This window comes from Hyla sarda, chromosome 11 (genome assembly GCF_029499605.1).
Source record: "Hyla sarda isolate aHylSar1 chromosome 11, aHylSar1.hap1, whole genome shotgun sequence".
NCBI classification, from domain to species: Eukaryota; Metazoa; Chordata; class Amphibia; order Anura; family Hylidae; genus Hyla; species Hyla sarda.
The window spans coordinates 20,012,051-20,033,719 of NC_079199.1; the positions used below are offsets into that span (position 1 = coordinate 20,012,051).

The following is a 21,669-nucleotide window of genomic DNA, read 5'->3' on the forward strand; positions in this document are numbered from 1 at the left end:
TAGTTGTGAGTTGAACATCTCTCTTCCCATATCTGGGTGGAAGATCAATCCAATATATAAGTTCTGAATTTGGGGTTTTACCAAAATACATTATGATTAAAGGCTACGTTCTAAGTTCACATAAAAAAAACTACTCAATATTTGTGGCATATGTTGGAAAACTGGCCAAATGGTATGCCAATGTATACCCCAGCTAGAACCATTGACTTCACATTTCTAATCCTGACTATGTTCAGTATATTTGATGTTTATACACTTTTTAGTGGGACAAAAAAGCCGTCTGTGCTTTTGGGTCTCACTAAAAACAAAAGTGTATGAAGTCACTATTAAACTACGGTACATTCAGTCTATTGAAATTAATGGATCTGCCCAGGCTACACTGTGGTATACCTCGGCATACCATTTGGCCAGTTTTCTGTCGTATCCCATAAGATTTAGGTAATTTTCTGATGTGACCTTATCCTACCTGCAAATTTATGAATGGATTTGCATTCAATCTAAACTGGTAAAATTACAAATAGGAAACGGAAGTAAATCCAAAGTAATATTTCATTTTTATTAGGAAACATTTAATTAAAATACAAGCTTAGAAATAAGGAGCATCACACAGAACTGGAGGAACCCTCAGAAGAAGCAGCAGCAAAATCCATGTTGGGATGAGGATGCCATCCTGGTCTGTATTACTGTACATTTTTTTGTTATAATTAATTTTTATTGGTTGTTGTTTGTCACTCTTTAAATTTGAAAAATTACAATTTATCACCTATCCACATGAGTGTGGCAGTCTCAGTGCCCTTGTTTTATATGTAGGAGCAGTCAAGCAGTCACATGGCCCCTCCATTTAATCTCTATGGGAATGCTGGAGATAACCCGTACATTTAATATAGTTTACTAGGGTTCGCTGCATATTTAACTATATTAACTATATACAGTATCCTTGTATCTTATGACTCCTTGCATGTTACATATTCCGAGTGTTCCCCAGTACTATAAGGCTCTTTTCACACAGCAATAGAAGTGCACATTTGCTGTATGCAATAGGAAAACTCCTGGTGCATCCCTTAAAGGGGTACTCCACTGCTCAGCGTTTGGAACAAATTGTTCCGAATGCTGGAGCCGGCATCGGGAGCTCGTAACGTCATAGCCCCGCCGCCTCATGACGTCACACCCCGCCCCCTCAATGCAAGTCTATGGGAGGGGGCGTGACAGCCGTCACGCCCCCTCCCATAGACTTGCATTGAGGGGGCGGGGCGTGACATCACAAGCTCCTGGCTCCAGCGTTTGGAACAGTTTGTTCCAAATGCTGAGCAGTGGAGTACCCCTTTTAATGTTTCCACATCTTCTCATTGTCCTCTACTGGACCATTATACATCGGTAGAAGCCTATGGGAAATGGATAACACTTTGTAGCCCAACATGGGCCCGGGAAGCCTATGATAGACACTATGGAGGTTATTTATCATTGTGTTCTATTGCTATTTTGGTCTACATTTGCTCATTTCTTAAATATTTGCACTAATTGGGGGGTTCTAAAATTCGTCATTTTGACCTTTTGGTGTTGCTAGACCATTTTTTTTTTTGAAGCGACGGATGCAGTGGTTAATTTTGAGAGAGAGAGAGAGAGAGAGAGAGAGAGAGAGAGACAGAGAGAGAATAAGGTAGAGAATAAGAATGTTTAAAAAGGAAAAGTAAAGCAGTTGTCCATATGAAACAACCAGATATATTTTTTAAGGTACAAAAAAGGAATAGTAAAGACGTAAGAAACAATAAGATTGTTAGCAATGGCCAACATCTCACAATTTCATGTGCCCAAGTTTTTTTTAAAAATCCAAAAAAGTGATAACAAAATAAAAAAAAAGGTGAAAGGTAAAAAAAAATAAAAAAAATACCTGTTCAACTAAAACCTCTGTCTCTTGAACAATAAAGTTTTTTTTTTTCTGGCCTGTGCCAAGGTAAACCACTAATCAGATGTGAGGGAGACTCTCTTTGCAGACCTTCTTTTAGACATTAATTTCCCTTAAAGGGGTACTCTGGTGAATTATTATTATTTTCTTTTTTAAATCAACTGGTGCCAGAAAAATAAACAGATTTGTAAATTACTTCTATTAAAAAATCTTAATCCTTCCTGTACTTATTAGCTGCTGAATACTACAGCGGAATTTCTTTTATTTTTGAAACACAGAGCTCTCTGCTGACATCATGAGCACAGTGCTCTCATCTCTGTCCACTTTAGGAACTGTCCAGAACAGCATATGTTTGCTATGGGGATTTCCTTTTCCTCTGGACAGTTCCTAAAATGGACAGAGATGTCAGCAGAGAGCACTGTGCTCATGATGTCAGCAGAGAGCTCTATGTTTTAAACAGAAAATAATTTCCTCTGTAGTATTCAGCAGCTAAAAAGTACAGGAAGGATTAAGATTTTTTAATAGAAGTAATTTACAAATCTGTTTAACTTTCTGGCACCAGTTGATAAAAAAAAAAAAAAAAAAGTTTTTCACCGGAGTACCCCTTTAAAATTAAAACTAAAACAAACACATAGACAAACAAGCTCTTCAGAAGGAGGGTAGACATGATCGGAAAGCGGCGGAAAAAAATAATCTGGGTGCAGATCTGCACTAAATTTATCATGGCCACTGCGACAATATGATAAACTTGGAGCAGCACCGCCAAAAAAAAAAAAAAAAAATAATAATAATAATAATAATAATAAAAAAAGCATCTAGACAAACAACAAAAATGATCGAGCCAAGACCATTATTGATAAATAACCCTGATGAGTTGCAGTGTGAAAAAAAGCCTTACTGCTGCAGTGTTCTACTGTGCGGACTCAGTGACCTCCGCTTTTCATTCGTAAGCTTGTATTTAAATAAAATATATCCTTATAAAGATGAACTGGCTATTTTAGTTTTTTTGTGTCCCATTAGAATTATATAGGGAATTTTTGCTCATTTTCAATATCCATCAACCTGGTTTAGGAAATGTATTATCAAATACAGAGTTAAAGGGGTACTCCCCTGGAAAACTTTTTATTTAAATCAACTGGTGCCAGAAAGTTAAACAGGTTTGTAAATGACTTCTATTTAAAAATCTTAATCCTTCCAGTACTTATCAGCTGCTGTTTGCTCCACAGGAAGTTCTTTTCTTTTTGAATTTCCTTTCTGCCTGACCACAGTGCTCTCTGCTGACACCTCTGTCCATTTTAGGAACTGTCTGGAGCAGGAGAGGTTTGCTATGGGGATTTGCTCGTACTCTGGACAGTTTAAAAAATGGACAGAGGTGTCAGCAGAGAGCACTGTGGTCAGACAGAAAGGAAATTCAAAAAGAAAAGAACTTCCTGTGGATTATACAGCAGGTGGTAGGTACTGGACGGATTAAGATTTTTTTTAATAGAAGTAATTTACAAATTTGTTTAACTTTCTGGCACCAGCTGATTAATTTTTTTTTTTTTTTACAGTGGAGTACCCCTTTAATAGTGGTTAGTTCTTCATTTGAAAACTATCAATATTCTTCAGCAAAGAGCAGCTTCGAAGAGCACGTCTTGCCCTGGAGGACCCTACATGTCCACTTGATACAAAACACATTATTCATTTGAATAGGCGCCATGTAATGCCCCAATTCACCTGCGGGGGTGCTACAGGGAAATCGAACATCTGTTGCCAGATTCCTTTGCAAATTACAGCTAATCGCTGGGAATCCCTGCAGCACAACCTCTCTTGTTCAGCTTAATTTCAGTAGGTTCTTCTGACAAAAAGGGATTGTTCAAAACAGGGAACCCTTTTAGGCAACAATATTATCCCTGTTATATGTTCATCTTCTTATATGATGCTCTTGATTATAGGTTTTCACACATTTTAGTATAATATGAATATAAAGACTTCACTACAGTGTGGAGGGGGGGGGGGGGGACACATATTATTTTACATTCTACAGTCATTTTCCTTATAGTGTAGAAAAGAAAACAATGAATATAGACCCTAAACTCCGTACAGATACAAACAAGCTTAGACTTTATTACTGCTCCAGTCTGCTGATTCCTTCCCTGGCTGTTGTTATTGAGAAGAATAATGAAATCACCGCCATCGTGTCGTATTTCTCCGCGCCGCTCTCATTTGCAGTTATATTCTCATTAGGCACAAATCTGAAGCGCCAGTTCTGAACAGATCAAGGGCCGCATATAAAATAGTGTTATGCTACAAAGTGCATTGAACAAATGAGTGGAACATTTGTAAATAATTCCATGATACGCTTTTGTCTTATATTGCACGCGTTCTGCTACTTCTCTAGATTAGGGAGATTGGATACCAGAAATTCTATTTGCTGGTGGAAATTTCGTGATCTGGAGATGGTGGTCAAATAAAGTGGGTTTGCAGTAACAGTTATTGCTTTACTATCTATCTATCTATCTATCTATCCCATATCTATCTATCTATCTATCTATCTATCTCATATCTATCATCTCATATCTATATCTATCTATCTATCTCATATCTATCTATCTATCTATCTATCTATCTATCTCATATCTATCATCTCATATCTATATCTATCTATCTCATATCTATCTATCTATCTATCTCATATCTATCTATCTATCTATCTATCTATCTCATATCTATCTATCTCATATCTATCTATCTATCTATCTCTATCTATCTCATATCTATCTATCTCATATCTATCTATCATCTATCTATCTCATATCTATCTATCTATCTATCTATCTCATATCTATCTCATATCTATCTATCTATCTATCTATCTATCTATCTAAGCTATGCTTGAGAAAGGCAGTGTGATACTGCCGAAACGTTGTATCTAGATATGGGACATTAAACTGCACTTTATTTGAACACTACTCGGTGTGCTGCCTTATACCTGCATTGGATACCTACCTGTACAGTCTGCGACTGGGACTGTTAGAAACTTGGCTTGCACCCACTTGCTGTGTGACTACTCTGGCTGTGCTGTCTCCGCATCTCTTGCGTATCTATCTATCTATCTATCTATCTATCTATCTATCTATCTCATATCTATCTCATATCTATCTCATATCTATCTATCATCTCATATCTATCTATCCATCTTATATCTATCTATCTCATATCTATCTCATATCTATCTATCATCTCATATCTATCTATCTATCTCATATCTATCTATCTCATATCTATCATCTCATATCTATCTATCTCATATCTATCTATCTATCTATATCATATCTATCTATCCATTTATCTATATATCTCATATCTATCTATCTATATCAAATCTATCTCATATCTATCTATCTATCTATCTATCTATCTATCTATCTATCTCATATCTATCTATCTCATATCTATTTATCTATCTATCTCATATCTATCTATCTATCTCATATCTATCTATCTATCTATCTATCTCATATCTATATATCTATCTCATTTCTATTTATCTATCTGTCTCATATCTATCTATCTATCTCATATCTATCTATCTCATATCTATTTATCTATCTATCTCATATCTATCTATCTCATATCTATCTATCTATCTATCTCATATCTATCTATCTATCTATCTATCTATCTCATTTCTATATATCTATCTGTCTCATATCTATCTATCTATCTCATATCTATATATCTATCTATCTCATATCTATCTCATATCTATCTATCTCATATCTATCTATCTATCTATCTCATATCTATCTATCTCATATCTATCTATCTATCTATCTCATATCTATCTATCTATCTATCTATCTATCTATCTATCTAATTTCTATATATCTATCTGTCTCATATCTATCTATCTATCTCATATCTATCTATCTATATATCTATCCATCTCATATCTATCTCATATCTATCTATCTCATATCTATCTATCTATCTATCTATCTATCTCATATCTATCTATCTCATATCTATCTATCTATCTCATATCTATCTATCTATCTATCTATCTATCTCATATCTATCTATCTCATATCTATCTATCTCATATCTATCTATCTATCTATCCCATATCTATCTATCTATCTATCTATCTATCTATCTATCTATCTATCTATCTATCTATCCATTCATCCATCCTTTCTCCTCTCTTCTTTCCTTTCTCTTTTACCTTCCTTACTATCTACAAAATCCAGAACAGCACAACCAAAAAATAATACCATGTTGTTGGTGCTCGCAGGTATATGTCCGGACATGCTGGGAGTTGTAGTTTTGCAACATCTGGCGGTCCACAGTTTGGAGACCACTGCTTTATATACTCCCTCACCAATATATATTCACATTAACACGTTTGTATTCTATAAACTCAGGTTTGAAAAGAAACAGCAACCCTCCAATAAAGTAAAATAGAAACATATATGTAACAATGGTACAATTCCATCTTTTCACGCTGTGATCTTTGTGATCTTCTTACGGCCCCTCTATTGCCTCTACTATTCCTCCGGAGGTCTGTTCTGCGGCTCGCCTGTAATACGGAACAGGCCTTGCGTTTATGCCTCTCTTTTTGACTATAAAACATCATTATGGCCGATTAAGTAATATATGAGCCCGAAATGTCTCGTAGTCTTTTATTGAAAGGTTTATACGTGGAGAGAGTCATTTTACTGAGTTCAGACGGTTCACGGTCCTCTATCTCCTTTACTGTTTAAAAGTGACTGAAGCCGAGTTGTAATACCGCATACAACCTTCAGACAGGTGTGGCGCTGTTTTTTAAAGAAATTATCTTTTTTTAAAGAAATCTTTGAAATTACGGGCATTTTGAATTTGGCGAAAATAATTTTTTTGCCTCAGGCTTCACTTTTGGCGACACATCCTATACCGTGCAATCTTTCCTTTTATGTTCTGAAGATGTGATTTCTTTTGCACTCCTCTCCCCCTCTTGACTGGGATTGACCTAAAAACACATTTGTGTATTTTAAAGAGGGAGTATATTATAGAGCAGATCAAACTTCTGTACAAGTTAAGGGGGTACTCCGCTGGAAAACATTTTTCTTTAAATCAACTGGTGCCAGAAAGTTAAACAGATTTGTAAATTACTTCTATTAAAAAAATCTTAATCCTTTCAATAATTATCGGCTGCTGAAGTTGAGTTGTTGTTTTCTGTCTGGCAACAGTGCTCTCTGCTGACATCTCTGCTTGTCTCGGGAACTGCACAGAGTAGAAGAGGTTTGCTATGGGGATTTGCTTCTAAACTGGGCGTTTCCTGAGACCCGTGTCATCAGAGAGCACTTAGACAGAAAAGAACAACTCAACTTCAGCAGCTCATAAGCACTGAAAGGATTAAGATTCTTTAATAGAAGTAATTTACAAATCTGTTTAACTTTCTGGAGCCAGTTGATATATATCTCTCTCGTATATACTCGAGTATAAGCCGAGTTTTTCAGCACGATTTTTCGTGCTGAAAACACCCCCCTCGGCTTATACTCGAGTGAACTCTCCCACCCGCAGTGGTCTTCAACCTGCGGACCTCCAGAGGTTTCAAAACTACAACTCCCAGCAAGCCCGGGCAGCCATCGGCTGTCCGGGCTTGCTGGGAGTTGTAGTTTTGAAACCTCCGGAGGTCCGCAGGTTGAAGACCACTGCGGCCTTCAACATCATCCAGCCCCCTCTCACCCCCTTTAGTTCTGAGTACTCACCTCCGCTCGGCGCTGGTCCGGTCCTGCAGGACTGTCCGGTGAGGAGGTGGTCCGGTGGGATACTGGTTCCGGGCTGCTATCTTCACCGGGGAGGCCTCTTCTAAGCGCTTCGGGCCCGGCCTCAGAATAGTCACGTTGCCGTGACAACGACGCAGAGGTGCGTTCATTGCCAACGTACTCCTGCGTCATTGTCAAGGCAACGCCTCTATTCCGGGCCGGAAGCGCGGAGAAGAGGCGCCCCCGGTGAAGATAGCAGCCCGGACCACCTCCCCACCGGACAGCCCTGCAGGACCGGACCAGCGCCGAGCGGAGGTGAGTACTCAGAACTAAAGGGGGTGAGAGGGGGGCTGGATGATGTTGAAGGCCGCAGTGGTCTTCAACCTGCGGACCTCCGGAGGTTTCAAAACTACAACTCCCAGCAAGCCCGGACAGCCGATGGCTGCCCGGGCTTGCTGGGAGTTGTAGTTTTGAAACCTCTGGAGGTCCGCAGGTTGAAGACCACTGAGGGCGAATGATGAGAAGAGGATGATGAAGGGGGGGTGTGGGGATGATGAAGGGGGGTGGGGATGATGAAGGGGGGGGGTGGGATGATAAGGGGATGATGAAGGGGGGATGTGCGGGATGATAAGGGGATGATGAAGGGGGGATGTGTGCGATGATAAGGGGATGATGAAGGGGGGATGATAAGGGGATGATGAAGGGGGGATGTGTGGGATGATGACAAGGGGATGATGAAGGGGGGATGTGTGGGATGATGACAAGGGGATGATGAAGGGGGGATGTGGGGGATGATGAAGGGGGGATGTGTGGGATGATGACAAGGGGATGATTATGAGGATGTTAATGACGGGTCTGGATGATGACAGGGGGGGATGAGGTATTTCCCACCCTAGGCTTATACTCGAGTCAATAACTTTTCCTGGGATTTTGGGTTGAAATTAGGGGTCTCGGCTTATACTCGGGTCGGCTTATACTCGAGTATATACGGTATATATATATATATATATATATATATATATATATATATATATATATATATATATATGTTTTTTCCTGGATAACCCCTTTAACATGTACAGACGTTTGATCTGCTCTATAATATACTCCCTCTTTAAAATATACAGATGTGTTTTTAGGTCCAGCGAAGTACCCCTTTAAGCCTCTGAGGTCATGTGATCAACAAAAAAATGCTAGATGGGCAACACTAGCGAAGAAAAATAATTTTTTTTTTTTTAAAACAACGTATACTTACCCCTACTGTTGCTCCCAGTCCATTGTCTCTTCCCCTCTATAGTCACCAGTGTAAGCCCCCCAGTGACATCACCACCATACACTCCCTACAGGACGCTGCGACCAATCACTGGCCTCAGCACTCAATCACTTGTTGTTGTGCATGACCTCTGTGGCCAGTGATTGGCTGCAGCATTCCATACACACTGTATGGTGCTGTCGCTGGGGCACTTCTCCTAGGGACTCCTGAGTAGAGTTGGTGCCATATTGGTGGAGGTGAATTTCTCTATTTTGTCTTCGAATCCATCAATTTGTCATACAATGAAAACCCCTTTAGGATTGGGTGACACGTAGCAAATCTGCAGCGGGTTTCCCACAGCTGGAGGTCGTAGGAGTAGACAAACTTCTTTCCTATAGCTAAAGACCTCTAGAGATCCAACAACGCATTTCGGAGGGTCAATCCTACTTCATAAGATTTGAGACTGATGAAGGTGGTTTGGCCCTCCGAAATGCGTTGGGACTTGGCGCTTGGTTATTTTGTGTCTGTGTTCACACTATGATCAGAAGCTTCCTTTAAAATCTCATTTCCTTTATAATAGTGTGAACAGAGCCGTGCCCTATGCTCTTCCACCTTCACAATTGCAGCATATCTGTGGGCTCATTTTGATGGCTCCTGTCCGGCCACCTCTCTTAATCTATTAGGGGTGCCACCTGGCCGGTATTTTGACCACCTTTCTGGTATTTTTATATTAAAAATACCGGCAATGCAATGTCCGGTATTTATCCAACCAATCCCCCAACTCCCAGAATGTTGCACCATATACTGTTTCCGAACCAGAGCGCCTCCAGTTGTTGGAAAACTACAATTCCCAGCATGCCCGGACAGCCAACGGCTGTCCTGGCATGCCGGGAGTTGTAGTTTTGCAACAGCTTGAGTCACCCCTGGATGGGAAACACTGACCTATACTATATACTACTATATAGTCCAACATGCTGGGAGTTGTAGTTTTCCTTTGGGGCAGCTGCAGAGCCACAGGCTGTATCAGGGCATGCTGGGAGTTGTAGTTTTGTAAACAGCTGGAGGCACCCCTGGTTGGGAAACACTGACCTATGCTATATGTTACTATATAGTCCAACATGCTGGGAGTTGTAGTTTTGCAACAGCTGGAGGCCCCCTGGTTGGAAAACACTGACGTATATTATATACTACTATATAGTCCAACATGCTGGGAGTTGTAGTTTTGCAACAGCTGGAGGCACCACTGGTTGGAAAACACTGACCTATACATTATACTTCTATATAGTCCAACATGCTGGGAGTTGTAGTTTTGCAACAGCTGGAGGCTCCCCTGGTAGGGAGAACACTGACCTATACATTATACTACTATATAGTCCAACATCCTGGGAGTTGTAGTTGTGCAACAGCTGGAGGCACCCCTGGTTGAAAAACACTGACGTATACTATATACTACTATATAGTCCAATATGCTGGGAGTTGTAGTTTTCCTTTAGGGCAGCTGCTGAGCCACAGGCTGTATCAGGGCATGCTGGGAGTTGTAGTTAGTAACTAACTGCAACTCCCGAATTTGCTAAAAAAAAAGCGATCAAAAAGTCACATGGAAAAAAAAGTGATACTGTTAAAAACTGCAGATCGGGGCGCAAAAAATGTGTCCTCATTCATCCCCGTATAAGGATGAATAAAAAAGTTATAGGGGTCAGAATAGGACAGAATTTCCCCCGCATATGTGTATCCTTTGATGTCACGCATATATAATTAATTATGCAAATTAGCATGGCCAGTGGCAACCCTAAATGGGGAGAACCCTATCAGGACGTTCCCCTATTCCATCCCTCTGGTCCACAGCTTGCTCCAGCGATGATCATATTCGTAGATCTGTTAGGTCATCAATAATAGGTCATATTTGGTTCGTGCCCCAGACGTAAACACAATCCTCTACAACAAAGCACAGGTTTTTGTGACAACGGTCTGCGGCCTGGCTGCGGCGGATCCGTCTATTCTTCTGGCGGCACGTGCTTATTTCCCATCTGAATCCCCATCCGGTGAAACAGCTTTGTCCTAATAACCTCAGGACGAGGCGATGCCCCCGAAGCAATCATATGTGTTTGTTAACACCCCATCCAGTGCGTTCCTGCCCATCAATAAAACATTACGGAGATTACAATGTTGTCTTCTCTTGGACTCCAGACCCTCACAAAATTTCTCTCCCCCCCCCCACTATCCAGGAGCATCAAAAAAAATCTTATCATTTCCTCGGCAAAGCGTTTCCGTAGGCAACATGGGTGACCACGGAGGTGGTGGTAAAGTGCGACATCCTATCGACCTGTGATAATATTGTCAGGACTGCGAAGAGTTAACAGGTCTTAACATTTTTAAGCTGTACCTGTCTTGCAGACACCTCCCCCCCCCTCCTTCTTTTGCCTATGGCTGGAGCATGCAGATTAGATGCCTGTCAACCGTGGTGAGATCTCATGTGAGATGACATTCAATGCTTTTTTTTTTTTTTTTTCGAGTGCGCACAACAAAAACTTCTTTTTTTAAGGTGCATTTGTTGGCCATCAAATTACCTTTTTGTCATGAAGGGGCAGGTTCACGTTTTGTCAGCCGCGAAGCTTGTATAACAAGGGATTGCGTTTAATGGGAATGTGTTGCCTGGATTGTTTTTAGACTGATTAGAGCCGGATACTGAAACGTGCTTTATGTCTAATCTGTTTCTATGTTCTGATTGCGATTTATGTTATTTTTAGTACATTATTATGTACATTATTATTGCCTGAGCTGTTTTAACCGCACTTAGTGATAGTGAAATGCCTTACAGCAAGCCCCATGGACATACACACAAGACCCTACTCATTATATGGGGAATATTTGTAAGCATGCTCTGCGACCTGGGTAGAGGTCTTTCTGCGGGGAGGGGTAGGCTGAGCTCCTATTGTATTATCTATAGACTGGTGTCACCTTTTACTGTAATCCTGTACAGATCACTTTCCAGCAGCCTCCTCCTTATCAGTACAGACAAAACAGGAAGTCTAAGCTTAAAGGGGTTCTCCAGTGCTTACACATCTTTTCCCCTATCCAAAGGATAGGGGATAAGATGCCTGATCGCGGGAGACCCCCGGGATCATGCACGCGGCACCCCGTTTGTAATCAGTCCCCGGAGCGCGTGCGCTCCGGGGACTGATTACAAACGGGGTGCCGCGTGCATGATCCCGGGGGTCCCCAGCTGCGGGTCTCCCGCGATCAGGCATCTTATCCCCTATCCTTTGGATAGGGGAAAAGATGTGTAAGCACTGGAGAACCCCTTTAATATTAGGACTAGTGGTGAGGGAATGAAAACTGAGAAAATAATATTTCAATAATATGACAGATAGATAAAATGGAAAATTAGGGGAAAAAACACCAAAAATGAGTAAAAAAATAACCAAAAATGAGTAAAAAAATTAATATTAGAGATGAGCGAACTTACAATAAATTCGATTCGTCACGAACTTCTCGGCTCGGCAGTTGATGCCTTTCCTGCATAAATTAGTTCAGCTTTCCGGTGCTCGGGTGGGCTGGAAAAGGTGGATACAGCCCTAGGAGACTCTTTACTAGGAATGTATCCACCTTTTCCAGCCCACCGGAGCACCTGAAGGCTGAACTAATTTACGCAGGAAAAGTCATCAACTGCCGAGCCGAGAAGTTCATCTCTAAAAATAATGTTTTACATAAAAACTCGATTTAAACAATAGATCATTTTCTAAAGACACTTTCCCCGTATGGTGATGTCTTTCATATGGGTAACGTGATGTGTAAATTAATTATATATAAAAATCTTAACCCTTCCAGTACTTATCAGCTGCTGCTCCAGAGGAAGTTTTGTAGTCCTTTTCTGTCTGACCACAGTGCTCTCTGTTGACACCTCTGTCCATGTCAGGAACTGTCCAGAGCAGGAGAAGTTTGCTATGGGGATTTGCTCCTACTCTGGACAGTCCCTGACATGGACAGAGGTGTCAGCAGAGAGCACTGTGGTCAGACTGGAATGAACTACATGACTTCCTCTGGAGCATACAGCAGCTGATAAGTGCTGGAAGGATTAAGATTTTTTATAAAGACGCAATTTAAATATCTGTAAAACTTTCTGGCACCAGTTGATTTGAAAACATTTTCTTCCTCTGGAGTACCCCTTTAAGCAGGCCTACATTTTATTTAGTTGATCACTTCCGGTTCCCCAAAACACACGCATGCTACACTGGAAGGGGGGAGAATGTCACTGCCAAAAAAAGAAAAAAAAACACTCTGGTAACAGCTTATCTCACCCACTCCAACCATTCGGAACAAAATGTTCCAAACAAAGGGGCAGTGGAGTGCCCCTTTAAGGGGACTTGGGGGTTCCTTAAAGGGGTATTCCCCCCCCCTAGACATTTTATCCCCTATCCAAAGGATAGGGGATAAGATGTCAGATCGCCGCAGTGCCGCTGCTGGGGACCCCTGGGATCCCCGCTGCGGCACTGCGCTATCATTACAGCACAGAGCGAGTTCGCTCTGCACGTAATGATGGGCGGTACAGGGGCCGGAGCATCGTTACGTCACGGCTCCGCCCCTCGTGATGTCACGGCCCGCCCCTTTCAATACAAGTCTATGGGAGTGGGCGTGGCGGTCGTCACGCCCCCTCCCATAGACTTGCATTAAGGGGACGGGCCGTGATATCACGAGGGGCGGAGCCATGGCGTCACGCTGCTCCGGCCCCCGTATCGCCCGTCATTACTCACAGAGCGAACTCGCTTTGTGCTGTAATGATAGCGCGGTGCCGCAGCGGGGATCCCGGGGGTCTGACATCTTATCCCCTATCCTTTGGATAGGGGATAAAATGTCTAGGGGCGGAATACCCCTTTAAGTACACCTACCTATAACGTCTTCTGACATGTCATGTGTGAAGATATAACAATGGTGGTTTCGTAGTTGATGTATATGGGTATATATATATATTTAAGGAAATGCTATCAACAAGGATAGAGCTATGGGCATTGGGGCCAGGGGACAATACCAAGAACTTTTGACCTTGGACGGTCAATTTAGGTACTGGGCAAATAAAGCAAAATTGTTTTTTGTCCGGTATTAGGGAAGGCCAAACTACTGTATAAGTCTAAGATAGGAACAGTGATCGGGCCCTTGTGTGATGGCGTACGCCAGTCCTATCATGGCTGTAGCGGGGGTACGATACAGTATTGTGATGCGGTTTCAGTTGTTCTCAGTTTTTAACTTCTGAGGTTACATAAACTCAACAGGAAGCATCTGGCCGGTGAAGTATGTGACAGTAGTTATTACATTTTAGAGGTGTTTTGTATGTCCTACAGTTTTAACCACAGTTTTTTTTTGTAGCTGCTTAAATACGTGAAGTTTGGAACTTTTTTTTATATACGGTCATATTGTTGCAATTTGTTGCATGCTGTATGTATTATATGAAATGCTTATATTATCCACAACAAAATTAGCTACATATATATATGTTTATGAGAAGAATGTTGGGGATAAGAAGGATTGGCCAAGTAGGATTTCAGCATACCCATTCCTATGTGATAAGTTGCTGACAGAGGTGTCTGGCAGTGTCTTATCCATCACTCTCAATTGAAAACACATGCACACTCGGCCAAGCCCAGCCCAGCCAACAGCTATTGTATATGAATCGTCAACTTAAACGGTTTGTTTGAAAATAAAACCAATTTTTCATTGTTTTATTAATGAAAAGTTATTTTACTACCTTCTGTCATGCTTTCCGTCTGCTCTTGATGAAACTGTTATCTTCATGATCCCATCTTCCTGTCTGGTCTGGACACTCTAGCTGGGAATTTAGCCAACTCTATTTCCCTTCCACTACACCTTCTTGACTATAACCCAACCCACATAGTTGAAGGGAGATAGCGTTGGCTAAACTCCTGGCTAGGGTCTACAGAGGGACAAAACGTCTGTTACATGATGTACACCAGACGGGAAGTTGCTCTATTGAAGACAACAGGGTAGACAGTTTGTATCAAAAGCAGTAGGAAGGCTGCTGTCAGTCTCCTCTTGTGGTGGCATATCTTCCTAAAAACAGAAGGATTGGAGAGTTAAAATCTATTTGTTGGGCAAGAGTCAGGGAGAGGGTCTTGTTGTACGGTGATCCAGCCAAATAGAGGTTTGGGGGCCTTAAAGGGGTACTCTGCCCCTAGACATTGTATCCCCTATCCAAAGGATAGGGGATAAGATTTCTCATCACAGGGGTCCCGCCGCTGGAGACCTCCGCAATATAGGCTGTGGCACCCCAGACATCCGATGCATGGAGTGAACTTCGAACTTGGCGACGTGGGGCGGAGGCTCGTGACGTCACAGCCATGCCACCTCAAGGCAAGTCTATGGGAGGGGGCTTGAAGGCGGGCCCCCTTCGATCAGACATCTTATCCCTATCCCTATCCCTTTAACTCTCCTAATAACAAAAGGTTGGGCAGTGGTTATGGCGTGGGCAGCCATTTTAATTTTCTATTATTGTACATGTTGGGTCTGGGTCTAGCTCAGTGTTTCTCAACTGTAGTCCTCAAATTACTCCAACAACTCATGTTTTCTGGATTTTTTTTGTATTTCCCAGGTGATATAATTATGATCAGATATCAGCACAATCGTTCCCTGTATGGAATATCCTCAAATCATGACCTGTTGGGGAGGGGTGAGGCGAGGGAGCAGTCATGAGGACTAAAGTTGAGAAGCACTGGTCTAGGTAATCTTATAGCTAGGAATGCCCTACACAGTATGACATTGTCCAATCATTGGCAATGGTGTCTCACAGAACACGCCCCATTGACTAGGAAATTAGTGATGCCCAGTTGTCAATTAATTCAAGCATTTGCATCAGGAATAACAGTGGAACGACTCAATGCTTCAAGCAAAGTTTTTTATTTCAGGGTTCATACAAATATTTAGTAAAACAGACATGTCGGGAGAGCAGACGGGTCCTCTTTAAACCAAAGATATTAATACCATCTACCATGTGAGTTAGGAATATTTACCGTCTCATTGATGTTAATATCAATTGTAACTGGAATTGCTCTTTAATGCCATAGAGTGAATTTTTCAACCTAAAAAAAAAAATAAGAAAAAATAGTGACACTGCCTTATCACTCAATGAAAAATGGCAGCAGCACATTATAGAGATATGATGTAAATCTTTGATATAGTAATGGAAAAAAGAAGTCTCCGGAAGGATACCTGATCTGGGAGACGTCTGCATATTTACAAATCGGGCAGGCGGACGAGTCGATCTAACACATCTTAACACCGTTTACGGAGAGGACTTTGAATATTGAATGAAGTTTTGCCTGGCAGATTATGCTTGTCCACTAATCCTTTAATATCTCGGAGGCCCCCTATCATGATTTCACTCTTAGATTGGCTCCCAGCAGGCTGTAAATTGCAAATTGCCAGCCCATAGTATTTTCAGTGATTGCGGCTCTGCCCGGCTTCATGGAGGCTGGGAGGAAAGAGAACAAAATAGGTCGCGGAGGACTGTTATAATGTGTAAGAATGTTGGTTTGTGATCTCCACTGTTGTGAAACTACAACACCCAACATGTTTGGCCTGACCACTTACACGTTGCAGTGTTGGGGCAAACGTAGAGTCAAAGAAGTCCTTTCAGCCCTGTTCTCCCTCATAGTCTTGATTCAAGTAAAAATTTACACAACATGTAACCTTCTGCTCCTGACCTATGCTGGCATTGCAGCGTTGCCCGGGGAATTATTTCCCTTGTATGGTGGTCTTGCCCTTTTGGGCTTCATTGGTGGCTCAAATTAAAGTCATCTCGGGTGTTGAGTTCCTCCATGACCGTAAGACACTCTTGCTCTCCTTCCTCCCTGTGTCTTGAAAGGCTCTTTCTAGAGTACTGACCCATTTTATAATAATGGCGGCACACACTACCGGGACATTGGAAGGCGGTCCAGCCATTAACACTTTTGGACTGATATATGAAGTTTCTTTTCCTTTGCCAAATGGAGGAGTTGATGGCAAACACCAGTGGTCGTGTAGATTGTTTTATCTAGGAGCTCTGGCTGGCCTTCCTTGACTTGACGGCCTATCGTGCCACTTAGTTATCCCCTCTACACTTTTGACCTCTTCTCACACTTTTTGAGTGATAACGTACTCTTTGGCAAGGGGGATATCTTGTTGTTTACTGTTACTTTTGAGAGATCCCTGGATAAGAGCTGGTCCTGTCCCTTATCTCCTCTAGTTTATTGTTATTTTAGTTTTCCCACCCTGGTTTATACCCCTCCAGTGCTTTATACCTGACACTGTTTGTACCATTGCAGTGAGTTAGTGACTACATAATATGCCTTTAATATCCTTTAATGCTGCTCTTGATTCTCATCGTCTTTTAATACCCTACAGCAACAGGGGTATTTTCCTTTTTACTTTTGTATCAGATGTGTGCACTGTTCCCCATCCCCCTTTTTCCTAGTTTTTGTACCCACTTTGTTTAATAAAACTTATTTTGAATACAGAAAAAAAATCTGAAAATCAGATTTAACTGCTAGGTGCGTGCCTGCCTGAGATGGGTGAATAACCATGGACCTCGAAATAAAAAAATAAATAGATGTTTATTTAGAATAACAGGAAAAACAGGAACAGCAGGGCATAAGGTAGTTCCTCTGAACATATTAGTATTTAGTATTAGTCCTCTACACTACATAGTGCCACACAGAGACCTCAGAAATAATTGGGCCTACCAAATAGTGCTCTTATAGTGATGGTGTTCCACTATGATGGGCTGAAGAATAACTGTGCCAACAAGACTGCCCTCAGTAATAGTGCATCCCCAAAGTTCCCCCTCAAAGCCAGACTACCACCTCACAGTGATAACACTCCCAAAGGTAACTGTGCTAGGTTTCCATCAAATATTAATGGTGCCCCCAAAAGTAACTGTGCTAGGCTACCACCTTATACTTATAGTGCCCCCAAAAGTAACTGTGCATGCTATCACCTCAAACTGATTGTGCCCCCAAAAGTAACTGTCTACCACAGGCTACCACCTCATAGTGATAGTGCCTCTAGAAACAACTGTACCAGGCTACCACCTCATAGTGATAGTGCCTCTAGAAGGAACTGTACCAGGCTACCACCTCATAGTGATAGTGCCTCTAGAAGGAACTGTACCAGGCTACCACCTCATAGTGATAGTGCCTCTAGAAGGAACTGTACCAGGCTACCACCTCATAGTGATAGTGCCTCTAGAAGGAACTGTACCAGGCTACCACCTCATAGTGATAGTGCCTCTAGAAGGAACTGTACCAGGCTACCACCTCATAGTGATAGTGCCTCTAGAAGGAACTGTACCAGGCTACCACCTCATAGTGATAGTGCCTCTAGAAGGAACTGTACCAGGCTACCACCTCACAGTGATAGTTCCCCAAAAAGTAACTGTGTCAAGGTACCACACCATTATTACAGTGCCCCCAAAAGTAACCTCCCGAGTACCCCATATATTGTCACAAATCATAATAATTTCCCCCCTAAAGTATTGGTATTAGAATTAAGGCGCCCATCCTGATCCCATTAGTGCAATACTCTTTTGGGTTGCCCTATTATTAATAGGGCACCCTTAGAAATGCTGCTCTTCCAGTGTCCCCATTAATGTATCCCTATCGTGCCCTTAATAGTAATGCTTGCCTAGAGTGAACCCATTAACAATAGTACTCTTTCCATAGTTCCCCGATAGTAATAAGACCTCCCTTAGAAAACCCTATTAACAATAGTGCCCCCATAGTAAACAGTGTTCATCTAAAATGTCCATATTGGTATTTTTTCAGGCCTCCTTAGGAGAAGATTATTATGTGATTCCCTGTTTGCCTATACGGCTCACTGCAATACATAGAAATTGCAGAGAACTGTAAAACTGAAAATGTCCTATTGCAGCTTGTTTCAGAAAGCCCGTTGCCACAATTATCGATGCGCATGCCACGATTGCTTTGCGGGGGCTGCCAATCTGACCCCAGAAGTAACCAGCATGTAGATTCTAATCTTCTAGATGCCATGGTCACCACTGATGGTGGCATCCAGGGCGCTTAAAGGAGTACTCCGCCCCTAGCATCTTATCCCCTATCCAAAGGATAGGGGATAAGATGTCAGATCCCGGGGGTCTCGCCGCGGGGGACCCTTGGGATCTCCGCTGCAGCACCCCGCTATCATTACTGCACAGAGCAAACTCGCTCTGTGCGTAATGACCGGCGATACAGGGGCCGGAGCAATCGTGATGTCACGGCCCGCCCTCACAATACTAGTCTATGGGAGCGGGCATGATGGCCGTCACACCCCCTCCCATAGACTTGTATTGCGGGGGCGGGCCGTATTGTCACGGGGGGCAGAGCTGTGACATCTGACATCATTTGAATAGGGGATGAGATGTTAGGGACGGAGTACCCCTTTAATGTAGGTCTGGTGTTGGTCAGGTTCCTGAGCCCCCTCCATACTTATCCAATGCACTTTGGTTCATGTATGGTGGAATAAGCTAAGGGTTTAAAGGGGTACACCGGTGGAGAACACACATATATATATATATTTTTTTATTTTTTTATTTTTTTTTCAAATCAACTGGTGCCAGAGAGTTAAACAGATATGTAAATGACTTCTATTAAAAATCTTAATCCTTCCAGTACTTCTGACCACAGTGCTCTCTGCTGACACCTCTGTCCATGTCAGGAACTGTCCAGAGCAGCATAGGTTTGTTATGGGGATTTACTCCTACTCTGGACAGTTCCTGACATGGACAGAGGTGTCAGCAGAGAGCACCGTGGTCAGACAGAAAAGAAATCCAAAAAGAAAAGAACTTCCTGTAGAGTGTACAGCAGCTGATAAGTACTGGAAGGATTAAGATTTTTTTTAAAAGAAGTCATTTACAAATCTGTTTAACGTTCTGGCACCAGTTGATTTAAAAATAAATAAATAAATAGTTTTTCACCCAAGTACCCCTTTAAATTGCAAAAAACTAAATGCGCATGTTAATATCACATGCTAAAGGTCAGTGTTTCCCAACCAAGGTACTCCAGCTGTTGCAAAACTACAACTCCCACCATGCCCGGACAGCCTTCGGCTGTCCGGGCATGGTGGAAGTTGTAGTTTTGCAACAGCTGGAGCACCCAGATTGGCAAACACTGCTATAGGCCATAATTTAACAGCTTATTCCAGTGCAGATACACAGGACCGTCATAAATATTTAAAAACCCCCCTTATAAATCCCCTGTTATTTGTGTCTGCGTTCGTTGTCTCGCTCACGGCAGGAACATTTGCAGGAATACACACGCCAATAAAGTCTTTAATACCTGTGCTAACGCATGTGGGGAATTAACCTGCTATAAGATGTGTATAGACGGAGCGGAGGAGGGGACAGAAGCCTGTGATCTCATTCCATTATTTTTAACTTCATACATTGATAATTAATTTGTCTGACACTTTATTGATTTCTTGCCTCTTGTTTTATTGACAATGTCTTGTGTTTAATGCATAAATGGCAAGCCTCCCATTACGGCGGATTTAAAGGAAAATTCGGCCCTTTACGCATTAAGGATGCCGCGTACAGGCTGACCTTCCAAGGAGAACTTAAAGGGGTACTCTGGTGGAAAACATTATTTTTTCTCTTTTTTTTTTTTAATCATCTGGTGGCAGAACGTTAAACAGATTTGTAAATGACTTCTATTTAACAATCTTAATCCTTCCCGTACTTATCAGCTGCTGTATGAAGTTGTGTAGTTCTTTCCAGTCTGACCACAGTGCTCTCTGCTGACACTTCTGCCCGTGTCAGGAACTGTCCAGAGCAGGAGAGGTTTGCTATGGGGATTTGTTCCTGACACGGACAGAGGTGTCAGCAGAGAGCACAGTGGTCAGACCGAAAAGAACAACACAACTTCTTCTGGAGCATACAGCAGCTGATAAGTACTGGAAGGATTTAGATTTTTTAATAAAAGTAATTTACACATCTGTTTAACTATCTGGAGCCAGTCGATAAGAAAGTAGTAGTACCCCTTTAAGATTCCAAATCACACGCAAAACCCCCAAAATGCTGTGTCCTTCTTCCTTTGCAAACTATTTTTTTTTTGTTTTGTTTTATTCTCATAATATATGTAAAATAAAAAAGTTTCCTTAGGCTATAATCACAGAGGTTGGATCCATGCGCTGAACGGACCCTGAATGGGCCGGAGCACAACTGACACCCACAGAGCCCCATAAAACCCTTAAGGTAGTTAGTGCCTTATATGTAACTCCAAATGGTATACTTAAAAAACAGATCTATTATACTTACCTGGCAGGGGAGATACTATGATCACCAAGGTGGTTCTCCATTGCACTCCGGGTGTGCTGACCCCTGCGATTTCCCCAAATCCGGGAAACTCGACTGCATAATTTGTGGTAGTGGGGGACTGCGTTTGCGCAAAAAAAAAAAAAGAAAAGAAAAAAAACAGATCTATAATATATATATATATATATATATATATATATATATATATATCCGCAATAAAACAACCCCTATATATCTACATATGTAGAATACTACACTACATAGTTCCACATGTGCTACACATGCCAACAAGACTGCCCTCAGTAATAGTGCTTCCCCAAAGTGCCCCCAAAAGCCAGACTACCACCTCACAGACCTCACAGTGATAACACTCCCAAAGGTAACTGTGCTAGGCTACCATCTCATATTGATAGTGCCCCCAAAAATAACTGTGTCAGGTTACCTCATCATAGTAATATTGCCCCCAAAAGTAACTGTCTACCACAGGCTACAC

The 21,669-nt window shown here is 41.9% G+C and overlaps 1 long non-coding RNA gene and 1 pseudogene across 1 annotated transcript in view; both read left to right on the forward strand.

Annotated features, from left to right (window-relative positions):
• LOC130295395 (uncharacterized) overlaps positions 1-21,669 on the forward strand; it is a 41,578-nt gene that overhangs the window by 4,092 nt on the left and 15,817 nt on the right. Inside the window, exon 2 of the long non-coding RNA XR_008848814.1 lies at positions 563-673. This is a non-coding gene — a long non-coding RNA (uncharacterized LOC130295395). The remainder of the gene's footprint in view (positions 1-562; positions 674-21,669) is intronic.
• Positions 21,172-21,313, forward strand: LOC130296101 (U1 spliceosomal RNA; annotated as a pseudogene).